The sequence below is a fragment of the Saccostrea echinata genome, unplaced genomic scaffold (assembly GCF_033153115.1).
Source record: "Saccostrea echinata isolate AGI-Se365-2 ecotype Australia unplaced genomic scaffold, CSIRO_AGI_Sech_v1 ptg000033l, whole genome shotgun sequence".
Taxonomy (NCBI): domain Eukaryota; kingdom Metazoa; phylum Mollusca; class Bivalvia; order Ostreida; family Ostreidae; genus Saccostrea; species Saccostrea echinata.
Genome location: NW_026889782.1, coordinates 6,295,053 through 6,309,568, shown reverse-complemented (window position 1 = coordinate 6,309,568; position 14,516 = coordinate 6,295,053).

The window sequence follows — 14,516 nt, the reverse complement described above, 5'->3', positions numbered from 1 at the left end:
AAAAGCAGTGTTGAAAAAATTAAAACTTTTAACTGAAAATCAAGAATTTTCAACATGAATGAAGGTGTACATTTATTAATCTGTTTTAATAGCAATGTATTTTTCAAAACATTTATAACACAATATCCAGAAATTTCAATTCCCGATTTCGTTGGTCTCAAAATGGGGTGTCGGGGGTGTCACACAATCACCAGGTCAAGTTCGCGTGAACTTCGATAATTGTCTAATAGATAAGCATGATGGGTGTCAACAGCAGATATCGTATATATACACTGCACACGTACCAGTCGTTGTATCGATATCGAGAGAGAGAGAGAGAGAGAGAGAGAAGGGGGGCCTAGATGCCATCTGGTTGCTATGCTGGATTACTTAAAACTGTTGTTTTTTTCCTTCTTATAAAATTTCCTCTTTTTATTTTTTTATAATCTTCATGTTTCTACTTACATACCCTTGGTATAATCATGTTTGCTATTTCATTTTGTTCTAATTAAGAACCGGATCTTTCTGAAATAAACAATTAATCAGTCGCAAATTTATGATTTAACAAAAATGAAAGAAGTCGGTGGGTTTTATATTTTGTAAAATTAACCTAAAACATTACAATTTAACACATTTCTTCACAAGCAAAAAATCCATCTCTCAAACGTGAAAAAAAACCTACATGTGTATTTCGTAGTAATGATGATGGGGTCAACGTTTTCTCCAGTCATTTTTTATTTGCTTCAGTATATACTTTTAACAACTCTGCAAATTCCGGGGGGGGGGGGGGTCCGGACCATCTAGATCCGCGCATGCAGCGTCGAGAGTTATTGAAAAGTCAAGCAAGTAGACTGTGTGTGATATAAAAAATGTGCATGGATATCTGATGCTGACGTTGAAATGAAATCAGATGGATTTTTTAAAGAATTATTAAGGAATGTTTTTTAACTGATATTGAAAATAAAACAAAGAAGAATTCAAATAACATTAATTTGCTTAATACATGTACAGTGGTATACATATATATATATATTTAAAAAAAACAGGGGGGGGGGCAACAAAAAGAACGTTTTTCCTCTCGGGATCTCTTTCTGACATATTAATTCTACGTGTTTCTCACGCTGCATTGCATTTCCGACATTTTTGTTTGCATTTCCGACATTTTTAATTTTCATTTCCGATATCTATTTCTTTACATTTCCGGAATTTTTGGAGGGTACTTTTGCGGCATTTAATATTAACGAAGTAGGTGGAAATAGAATTATAACAGGATAAATATTACATTTATTTCAAACCACATTTTCTGAATATAAACAATACAATACACTGTACATACATGCAACACTAAGTCTAGTTAAAAGTTTTGCATAAGTTAAATGAGCATGCAATTTTGTTCACCAGATTTAATGTCCACTGAATTATATGTCAGGGACTGCACCGAAAACCAGAATTCCCTCAAGGATTTTGGCTTTATTTCCTCGACTAGTTTCTGTGTCTTATCATTTCCATCTTAACTTATCTGATCTCAAACTGAATACATGTATCTTGAATTGAAAAGGAGATGAGCGAAAGTTCACAACACTTACATGTGTCCCTGGGTAAACACGTAAAATCATCGTCCCGAATAAGCTTTTTATAAGCCAAGCATTCCTGATTATTTGTGTATCAATGATTATATGATATATTCTTGATTTATTTTTTAACAATTTATATGAGGGAAGTCTTCAGTTCTATTTTCACTGCCTGAAAAGTGCGATATGATAAATGTCAGACATGAAAACTTTAAAATGTAGGAAATGAAAACTATAAAATATCTGAAATGAAAAGTTCGATATTTTAACAAATTCCGAAAATGAAATGCAGACTTTTCTCAATACCTTGATACTAAGTAGCATCAAAGTATATTCTAGATCTTCGTTCTCCAGAGAATAAAACATTATATGCAATATGAACTTGTTTATGGAAAAAAAAATTAGTAGAAATGTGTGTGTCCCATGTAACCCATGGGTATTGTTGACAAGAAAAACCTTATGATGGTCTAAAACAAATTGAAAAAAAAAAGATGACTCAAAAAGACAATGATGAAAGTGTATGTGTATCAACTCGCAGGGCCGTCGCCAAGTTTCTGAAACGATGGGTGCGGGGGAGGGTTTGGGAGTGGTATCCCCTTCTCAGTCAGAAGAAAGAATTATGAATTGGTACCATTTTGCTGGGATCTGATGCAATATAGGGTAATAATTTCGTTACCTATCAAATAAACAAAATAAAGCAGAAGCAGCAATTATTTAAACAGATAAAAAATGAATTTGTTTCCAAACATATTTTCAAGTTTTTTTTTTCATTTTTTTTTATTTTGGAAAAGGGGGTGAGATCGTACACATCGCTTCCTCCTTTCCGACGCAGCCTTGACTGGATCCCAAATTAAGATTCAAAATACTGTCAAATTTGCACCAAAAAAAAATCCCTAGAAATATATTTCGTTTTCAAAACGAATTACAAACATAAATAATCATGAACTTATACCTTTAGTCATTATATGAAACTACTCTTCGCTGAAAGTCACTATTTTTTTTAATCATCCGACAATTGCGCGATTCAGAAAATCGCTCAGGTGTAACCCCACCCCCACCCCAAAAGTTATAACAATAATGATAATAATAATTAGTAATAATAAATAACAAAAAATTAAAATTAAAATATTACCATTCACATGTATAACATTATACAAAACTATTGACACAAGTCCCTTTTTACCCCAGATCCCAGTTGTTTATATAAGCATATTTTAATGTAGCTTTGTTACATAATAAATCTTACATACATTTTAAATATTAAATACATTAATTCTTTCATTTCTAAATTTTTGCCAAAAAAAGTTTTTGCAATCGCAATCTCTAGGGGCCAGTGTTTTTCCGAGCTTGCCGGTAAGGCCCGAGTTTTAACTTTGAGTGTACACTTTCATCCAAGTCAGTAGAGCGCTTTAAACTTAGAGACGAAAACTACCAGAAATGACAGAATGGAAAGCAAGAAATTTGGTTTTCAAGGGTTAATTCATGCAAGTTTTAAATCATTCTGTTTGATTTAGCATGTGTGAATTACTCCATTAACATCACCAGCATGTCAATTCTGCTGTCATTATAGACTGAAGCGACTTTTGTTTAAATGTAAGTATTAGCATGAGGCTGATTGCATGCAAGCTTAAACAGAAAGTAGACAAAAATTACCTGAAACGTTCAGTGAGGACATTTTTGCTAGTGATAATTGTAAGATTTATTTCTGCAATTGTACAAGTAAACCAATAGATATTTGGAGGATATTTACAGGCTTTTGTTTATAGTTTGTGGACCTTGAACATTCCAGCTTCATAAATTGGTGCATTATGCTTGTACATGCACTTGCCAAGTGTTGATTGAATTTTTGAAGAGAAGACAACACATTACATGTAGACTCAATCTTTTATAAGTAATTATACTAATTAAAAATGTCATGTGGTGGATGGAAAGGAAGGAGATGTAATGAAATTTGTTCCTCTTATTTTTCTTTCTCCCCAAGGGAGGTCGAGACATTGGATTTGGCATGTTTGTTGATTTTTCCACCAGTTTTGTCTGTGTGTTTGTCTGTCAGGACTTGTTTTTCAGCCATAACTCTCCAATCCTTGATAGGAATGAAGTCGAAATGAAGTCAAATTGTAGTATGTTGCTGATTATGATATATATATTTAGTTGTGTAGTGTCATTGATATTGACCCATCATATTTCAGACAAAGGTCAAGGTCATTGAGGTAAAATTTATATTGACTATAACACTTAAAACCTCGAAGCCTTGACTGAAATTGTCTCAAACTTGAGTAAATGGTTTCACGAAGTATTAGACATGAAATGGTCTTACTCTAGGTCATATATCAAGTCAAGTACATCTGCTGTTACTCTGAAAAAAGTGATGTTTCCTTTTTCTTTTCTTTTTTTTTTTTTGAAATTTTACTACATCGATTCATCTTTGATTATGAGAATTAAGGTTATATGCTTCAGAATAGCATCAATGATGGAAATTCAATTTTCATAAATGTTTTTTTTAGTTTTTGGTTTAGTTACAGAAAAAAGTGTGATGGTGAAATCAATCAGTTTTCGAGAGAGTGGAAAGATACTTTTGTTTTACTTTCCTAATTAAAAAATGAATGAACAGGCATATACACATACACACACATTCATACATACACACATGAGAAGAGAATACAGTTCATACAACATTATCAAAATGGGTATAAGAAGGCACACAGAAAAGAAAATCATATGGACAGGGAGTAATATTGTAAATTCCTAAGGGATTTTTTTTTTCAATATTATCAACCTGAGAAGTAAAATAACACATATTAAAAATCCCATAGGAGTAATTTAAAAATTCCTAAGGGAATTTTTATCCTAAGGGAAATTATTTTCCTAAGGGAGAAAAAAATTCCCTTAGGAGAATTTTTTTTTCCTGTAGGACTTTTTTCCTCCTACAGGATTTTTCTTTCTCCTATAGGAAGGTAAATTCCCCTAGGAAATAAAATTCTCTCTTGGTAAATTAATTTCCTGCAGGAATTCTGAAATATCCTACAGGAAATGATCGAATCCCATAGGATTTTGATAATATCCCTCAGGAATTTTAATTTTCCTATAGGAACTTTATTTTTCCCATAGGAATTTTCTTTTTAAAGGTGATTATCTCACCTGACAGGTGAGATTCACCTGTAACAAAGGTAGTTTTGAACTCTGTAAGTGATGGCCTACCTCATGGTATATATGGATTTTATGTAAACTAAGAGTTTGGCGGGCGCCGATTTGCCACTTTGGAAGTGGCAGATTTATCCGGCACAGTGTTAAAAGCAGAAGTTATCTCGTTTATCAAATATGTTAAGTGTGAGGTATATGTTTATTCACTATAATAAAGAAAATCCCAGAAGTGGTGTAAACTAGAAATCACAATTTTTTCCAAAATCAATAACATCAAAACGTAGGACTTTTACATTTTATACGACCATTCCCCACGACAAATTAAAGCCCAGATGTTTTAACATCGTAGACAGCCGCTTTTTAAAAATGGAACTCGTACATTTACTTACCTTGTCATTAGTCATTTATAAAATTATTTACTTTAAAACACATTGATTGTACACACAAGTACATTGATTTAGATATAAAAAAAATGCTTGAGTCACTGATGGACAATAAAGATGTAGTTTTTGAAGAACAAATCTTCCAACAATCTGTCGGAATTCCCATGGATACCAATTGCGCCCTGTTATTAGCAGACCTATTTTATATTATATATATATATATATATATATTATATATATATATATATATATATATATATATATATATATATATATATATGAAGCAGAATTTATTCAAAAGCATATACATGAGAAGACGATGGCACTTGCTGTGGCCTTCAAATCGACATTTAAATATATCGACAACATATTATTAATTAAACAATAATTACTTCAATTCATTTGTCGACTCAATATATATCCCAGTGAACTTGAAATAAATACCACAGAGTCTGACACATCTGTTTCATATTTGAATTTTTTACTAGAAAAAGACGCTAATAGTAAACGTGATGACTTCAACTTTTCCATCCCTTACTTATGAAGCAATATACCCGTATCACCAGCATATCAGGTTTATATCTCCAAGTTGATTGGATAAGCAAGAGCATGCACTACATACGAAAAATTTCTAAGACGAGTCAAACTATTGATAAAAAAAATGATGAAACAAGGATATCAAAAGTCTCATTTAAAGTCATCCTTTGGCAAGTTCTATGGTCGATACAATGACCTTGTCAGCAAATACAATTAAAAATTAGGTCAAATACTGGCTGAAGTTCTTCATATTTATTTTTCACACTGCATTGTCTACGGATTTTTCATTTTTCTCGATCATGACAAGGAGCACACGGCGGATGTGACTGTTCGACAAGGGATGCTTACTCCTCCACTGCACCTGATCCCACCTCTGATGTTATCAGAGTTTCGTGGATGCTGTGCTCCAAATTTTATTGTTTCGATGGACTTTTGAGACTGTTCCTTATCTTCATACTTAACTTCAAAAACTTTACTGAAATCGCATTCATATTTTACTCATATTCTACTCGATTTGTCAAGCAAAAATCAAAAATAATTTTTCAGCGTAAGTACAAAGAAAAAAATATTTTGACATTAATTAAATGTTTGAGACGACGGCATTTGAGATTAATTGTCATACCATTTTATTTAGAATATTTATTCAAGTTGCTAGTAAACATAACAAGAACAAATGTCACAGAGTTTTTGAAAGCAAGTAAGAGGGTCGATATACTAAACAAATTTGTTTTCTTGATGATGAAAATTTTGGAAAATATAATATTTTATAGGAAAAGCACGGCACAATAGCTGTGTCAAATTAGTAAAAGATTCGATTAATCCTAAGATATATATACAAGAAATATACCGAAAACAATCATTCTGAAAATGGGGAGTGTGTTGCATTTGTTGCATTTCTTTCTCGTTTTCGACCTATGCATAGTAATGAAATCAGCAATGCAAATGGACATACATGACAGTTTTGGATTGAGATATGATGCCAACCCAACAACCTCTTGCTTAGAATTTCAACATGCCAGAAGTAGCTTATACTGCCTCTCACTTTGCTTAACACGACTGCAGTCTTTTTATATTTTTAGTTTTAACAACTTCGATCAGCGTTGCATGTGCTGTACTGATCTAGGAACCGGAAATGTCTTGAATGACACAGGATGGAACACATACATATCTCGTAAGTATTACGATGTCTTAAATCCCAGTGTTTATATCGGGGATGGCTAAAATTCACACCATTAAAAATGGCACCAGCCAAAAGCAATCATCTAAGTAGAACCCGTAGGTAAAAGGTAGGTTATAAATTAGAATTTGCCATCAACAATGTTTGCATTATAAAAAAAAATCTTGACAAATGTTTCAATGAAGTCAATCTAATTAAAATTAGATGTTCCGAATCCGCTACCGCTTCTCAAACATCTAACAACATCCCATTCGGGGTCACGTCAGAGCGACCTTTCGATTATGAATAAGCATAAAAATTTTGGCCAATCAGATTCAACCTTCTGTATTCAATTCTAAAATTAGTTCCACGGCTACATCTCTATATTATTGATGCTCTGTAGACTGTCTTACGTTGAATTAAAGTAATTTTGGTATAAATTGAATGTATAGTCCGCCAATCTGGCATTCTTACCTGAATAACGCAAACGAAAATGCACAAACTACTATATATCCCGCACGTCACATTCATATATAGCACGGTCTTTACCATGCATATTTTGTTTACTACGAAACCCCTCGGGCATTTAGGTTTGGCAGTAAAAAAAGAAACGCATCCGAACTATAAGCCAAGATTTCGACGACGGCGATTTCATTGGGTAATCGAAAGGTCGTTCTGACGTGACCCCGAATGGGATGTTGTTAGATGTTTGAGAAGCGGTAGCGGATTCGGAACATCTAATTTAATTAGATTGCAATGAAGTATGCATAGGAATTATTGTAAATCATCATTGTTACAGACTTATTCCTAGAAAGAATATGATGACACGTACATGTATTTTGTATATTTTCAAAATGTGATACATATTAAACAGATTACTTATGTCCCAAGTAAATTACTATATTTACCTCGCCATGGATAACAACATGTATTATAAATTAACCTCATGTCATTGTTACAGACTTATTCCTAGAAAGAATATGATGACACGTACATGTATTTTGTATATTTTCAAAATGTGATACATATTAAACGGATTACTTATGTCCCAAGTAAATTACTATATTTACTTCGCCATGGATAACAACATGTATTATAAATTAACCTCATTTCGTAGGCGTAAAAAGAGAAATTTATGTAACGAGTGTTTTCGATCGTATGTAACACACACTGTTTCGTAATAAGACATATTTTAAAGATCTATTAGACTACAATTTGTAACGCAATATAATCTGTAAATTTAAAAAAAATGACATCATTGGCTTTCAGGTTTACGACTAAAATAAGGGGTTTCATTTGTATGCATTAAAATAATTTAATTATTTTAATATCACATGAATATTTTTCCTCATGGTCTTATCAAGCAGGTCTATGTCTTAAGAACAACACCTTTAGCTTTATCATAAGTTCTGTTGATTCCTCGGTTAAGAAATTGTCACTTTACTTAATTTAAATAAATAACAATAATAAAACTAATTTATTTTCTTTTTTTGTAAATAGCTTCCTGTCCATCCGGTTATATTGCATATGAAATCCATCATTTTGAACTCTGTCTGAAATATGTATCTATTGCTGCAACATACTCGGATGCTGTCGCCAAATGCAAAAATGACGGCGGAGATTTGATCAAAATTGATTCTACTGCAAAATATGACATATTCAAAACTTACGCAGGTATACATACATTTGATTTGAATATATGAAGTCTAAAACATACATGTTTGTACAACCTTTCCATACGTTTTATGGATAATAGAAATATTTATATATGTGATTTAAGGTTTAAATTTGAAATAATGTAAATGTTCATAAAGTTGATTTAGTTTATTTCCTTGGGTTACATTTGTTATATTTTTTTTTAAATATAATCATTTTTTCAAATGCATCGATTACACTTGAACAAACCCTGCATTTTTATATGCTACTCGTGCATGAAATGAATCACATAAAGAATAAAAACAAATTTATATTTTCTGTGTAAACTATCTTGCATATATCCTACAAAACAATTAAAACGAGAAAAATTATGTCTTCAAAAATTACAATGTATGTAACAGTGCGACATTTAACTCCGGACACGACATTTGTCCGGACTTTCGCCAACCACTTTTCCAAAGGTACATGGAAACCATTTATGTCATCTGGTGGGATTTTTTTAATCGCACAACATGGACTAACCTTTACACCTGAATATCTTCTAGATTAAAAGATATTACACCTGCAATCAAGAAATCCCATGGGATTATGGTGGGATTTTCTCTCCTAACTAATATCCCACCATTATTCTGTGGGAGAAAAATGAGTTCTGTGGGATTTTTTCTCCTATAGAAGCAAAACTCCCATTTTTAACCTTACATAGGATTTTTTATCCCATAATTTGTGAAATAGGACAAGAAGTTCTATAATTGTCACTAATAGGATTAAAAGTTCTCTAACAAAATGATTTATAGAATATTTTATCCTACAGGAGAATGGAAATTGTTTTTATCTCTTTAATGTACAGGGAAAAACAGTCCATCTTCTTTTAATCTAATACAGTCAAGGGTCAAAATTATTTTTGAAAGCTTTTTGCCATATAATTCATTGCAAACTTAACATTTTAAAATCATTACTTTAATATTTCTATATCTAGCTTTATATCACTATAAAAAAAAAAACTTTACTGTCATATTATATACATGCTGTGGTCTAGATATAAAATTGTTATTCTTTACTTTTATCAGTGTTTATCATAAACCTTAAATAGACTTCTGCATGGATCTATCTTGAAATGATTTCATAATGAATGGTAACTGAAATATTTTTGTAAATATCATTGAAATAGGTTTGTAATGGGTTATAATTATAAGTGCTGAAATACTTCCGACCTTTAAATGTATTTTATGAAACCACCTTCTCGGGTGCTCCTTATACATAGGAGGGAATTCCATAACTGAACTGAACTAAAGCACCTTTCTTTTTGACTTATTAATTGCGCTGAGGTGATTGTGGACTAATTCAAGCATTACGTATTAAACCAATATCTCAATAAAATGAATATAAATGAGACTAAATTGATTTAAAAGTACGTGAATTAATCCTTTCAGCAGACTGCATCTTTCCCTGTTCTTGCATCACAGTTGCAACAATGCATTTACAGAATGTGTAATTTTACTACGAATACAAAGCGCAGTGGAGATCTTGATCGGTATTGGGTGGATTCGTCTCGACTATGTGGATTCACTCCGGGCGTTTCGTTTCATTCTAAATAAAGTATTCAATTGTTCTATAACGACTATATTTTTCTACTTTAAATGAATGTTGAATTATTTTTAATCATAGTAGCGTTTTCACTCGGAGAGCGTTATCAAATAAAAGTACTCAGCCAAGTGAATTTGCATGAAATAAAAGGAGAAAACTTGCAGTCCACTCAGGTTTCACAGATGAATTTAGGGGTCAAATAAATTCATATGTTATATGCATGCAGGTATCTGACTTTAAAAACTTAATTTCTATTTTTGAATAGTAATTATGACTGTATTTATAAGGCAGATAAAGCTCTCCCTTTTCAAATAATTTATTTAAATTTTAAAACCTGGTCTTGAGTAGAAAAAAAGTCTCCCATTGGTCATTTTCTTAATGTTTCAAAAAATATACACAAATTCATTTATTAGGTTTGATTTACTAAGTGAATGCTATGACAAAAAAATCTATTCCAAACTGGCTAAATTTCATTGAAAAGTACAAAAAGTTATGGTAATTTAATTAAGTGAACACACCAATTCCTATCGATGGAGTATACCATGATGATGGATTCTCCCTATGAAAATTTCAGTCCTCTTACAATTTATCAATTGACATTTAGAAAGTACATGCTATTGCAAGCAAAATAATATCAAATTGGCAAAATTTCATTCAGAAATAAAAAAAGTTATGGCCATTCAAGAGAACACACCAGTACGATTGACATAGTATAATATGATGATGGATTCTCCCTATGAAAATTTCAGTCCTCTTACAATTTATCATTTGACATTTAGAAAGTACATGCTATTGCAAGCAAAATAATATCAAACTGGCAAAATTTCATTGAGAAATAAAAAAAGTTATGGCCATTCAAGAGAACACACCAGTACGATTGACAGAGTATAATATGATGATGGATTCTCCCTATGAAAATTTCAGTCCTCTTACAATTTATCATTTGACATTTTGAAAGTACATGCTATTGCAAGCAAAATAATATCAAATTGGCAAAATTTCATTGAGAAATAAAAAAGTTATGGCCATTCAAGAGAACACACCAGTACGATTGACAGAGTATAATATGATGATGGATTCTCCCTATGAAAATTTCAGTCCTTTTACAATTTATCATTTTATATTTAGAAAGTACATGCTATTGCAAGCAAAATAATATCAAACTGGCCAAATTTCATTGAGAAATAAAAAAGTTATGGCCATTCAAGAGAACACACCAGTACGATTGACAGAGTATAATATGATGATGGATTCTCCCTATGAAAATGTCAGTCCTTTTACAATTTATCATTTTACATTTAGAAAGTACATGCTATTGCAAGCAAAATAATATCAAATTGGCAAAATTTCATTCAGAAATAAAAAAGTTATGGCCATTCAAGAGAACACACCAGACTAGTATGATTAACGAGTAATATATGACATGATGATGGATTCTCCGTATGAAAATTTTAGTCCTCTTATAATTTATCACTTTACTTGTAGAAAGTACATGCTATTGCAAGCAAAATAATTCCAAATTGGCAAAATTTCTTTCAGAAATAAAAAAGTTATGGCCATTCATTAGAACACACCAGACTAGTACGATTAAGGGAGTAATATGACATGATGATGGATTCTCCCTATGAAAATTTCAGTCCTCTTACAATTTATCAATTGACATTTAGAAAGTACATGCTATTGCAAGCAAAATAATATCAAATTGGCAAAATTTCATTCAGAAATAAAAAAAGTTATGGCCATTCAAGAGAACACACCAGTACGATTGACATAGTATAATATGATGATGGATTCTCCCTATGAAAATTTCAGTCCTCTTACAATTTATCAATTGACATTTAGAAAGTACATGCTATTGCAAGCAAAATAATATCAAATTGGCAAAATTTCATTCAGAAATAAAAAAGTTATGGCCATTCAAGAGAACACACCAGACTAGTATGATTAACGAGTAATATATGACATGATGATGGATTCTCCGTATGAAAATTTTAGTCCTCTTATAATTTATCACTTTACTTGTAGAAAGTACATGCTATTGCAAGCAAAATAATTCCAAATTGGCAAAATTTCTTTCAGAAATAAAAAAGTTATGGCCATTCATTAGAACACACCAGACTAGTACGATTAACGGAGTAATATGACATGATGATGGATTCTCCCTATGAAAATTTCAGTCCTCTTACAATTTATCAATTGACATTTAGAAAGTACATGCTATTGCAAGCAAAATAATATCAAATTGGCAAAATTTCATTCAGAAATAAAAAAAGTTATGGCCATTCAAGAGAACACACCAGTACGATTGACATAGTATAATATGATGATGGATTCTCCCTATGAAAATTTCAGTCCTCTTACAATTTATCATTTGACATTTAGAAAGTACATGCTATTGCAAGCAAAATAATATCAAATTGGCAAAATTTCATTGAGAAATAAAAAAGTTATGGCCATTCAAGAGAACACACCAGTACGATTGACAGAGTATAATATGATGATGGATTCTCCCTATGAAAATTTCAGTCCTCTTACAATTTATCATTTGACATTTAGAAAGTACATGCTATTGCAAGCAAAATAATATCAAATTGGCAAAATTTCATTCAGAAATAAAAAAGTTATGGCCATTCAAGAGAACACACCAGTACGATTGACAGAGTATAATATGATGATGGATTCTCCCTATGAAAATTTCAGTCCTCTTACAATTTATCATTTGACATTTAGAAAGTACATGCTATTGCAAGCAAAATAATATCAAATTGGCAAAATTTCATTCAAAAATAAAAAAGTTATGGCCATTCAAGAGAACACACCAGTACGATTGACAGAGTATAATATGATGATGGATTCTCCCTATGAAAATTTCAGTCCTTTTACAATTTATCATTTTACATTTAGAAAGTACATGCTATTGCAAGCAAAATAATATCAAATTGGCAAAATTTCATTGAGAAATAAAAAAAGTTGTATATAGCCATTTAAGAGAACACACCAGTATGATTAGGTGAGTTTAATTAACATGGCAAATGTTCCCTATGAAAATTGAAGTCTTAATTTTTACAATATCAGAATTTCTACTCTTTTCTATATCAGTATAACTTTAAATTTTGGGTCATTTTTAAATTTAAAGGATTGTAATTATATTGATAATTTTTTCAAGGAATGAATCAAAGAGCTGAGATGTATACCTATATAGTTTTTCTTCATACAAAAACTTACGATGAAATATGGCACAGTTAGATATTCTTCATTTAATTTATACACTTATTATTATCATTAAATTTCCCAAACAATTAGTTATGAAATGAAAAATACAATTTCTGGTAAATTGAGTCTAAATTCTGTAAGTGATTGTAATCTGCACCATAAAAGACAGTACTGAATGCATTGTAATAGGAAAGGTCATATTATATGTATGCATATATATAAATTGGTAAAATTAAATTGAAATGTTAGAAAAGTATATTTTATGAATATATATTTTTCATCTGTTAAATAAGAAAAAAATAAAATGTTGAATAAATGATGGTTTTTTAATTATGAAAATGAGTTGCAACAGATCTTTGAATGAGCAAACCATGAAGCCTCATGTGTACATTCAAATACATGTATTTTGAATTTTTTTTTTTTTTTTTTTTTTTTTTTGAAACAGATACCAATAACTGTTTTCATGTGATAATAGCACTAACAACATAATTAGTCCAACATGTTGTTACCTAAACTTAATTAACAAGGTTAACTATATTTACTAATTATTAGCCATTGTCATCTTCATTGTTTTGCAGTAAAAAAAACTATAACTATACATATTTTTGTATGTCCATTAATCAACACTTTAAAATGTTGTTGTTTTTTCTTGGAAAATGTTTTAAAATAATTTTTAGAGTAGGTACTCCAAAACAAAGTATATACACAAATTGATAATAAACAGGAAATGGCTCGAGTCATCATCAGTCGGAGTGGAGATGAATTGTTGAATATATGTGTATATCATTGTTTACATTGAAGTTCTGGGGAAAAAAAGGTGTGAGAATATTCCCTTCAGGCTAAATTTTACAATATATTTTCAAAGGTGTGAAATTGGAATCCATTCAATGATTTCAATCTGATCACTCTTTTACAACATTATATAAGATTTTCCAGAATCAATAAATTACTCTAGATCTCTTGAAAATTCTTCAGCAAATCAAAGATACTGAAATACAATCAAGCCTTTGGAAGCAATTTCAGTACTCTTTTGAGATGGGGTGGGGTACATGTAAGGAGTTGGGCTCAACTGATGAAGAATTTATAGAAGCATACAACTTTTATAATTTTGTTGCATAATATTCGTAGCGTAAAAGAGACGTCTGCATATGGGGGCAACATTTCTTCTGCTTGATTTTTTAAAATTGTTTTAATTTTATTTTTTGTTTTACTGAATAACGATAAAATGTGTGAATCGTTAGCTTTCCACTCTTACTCTGTATTTGGTGTTGATGTGCAGTGCTAAGTTTGTACAAT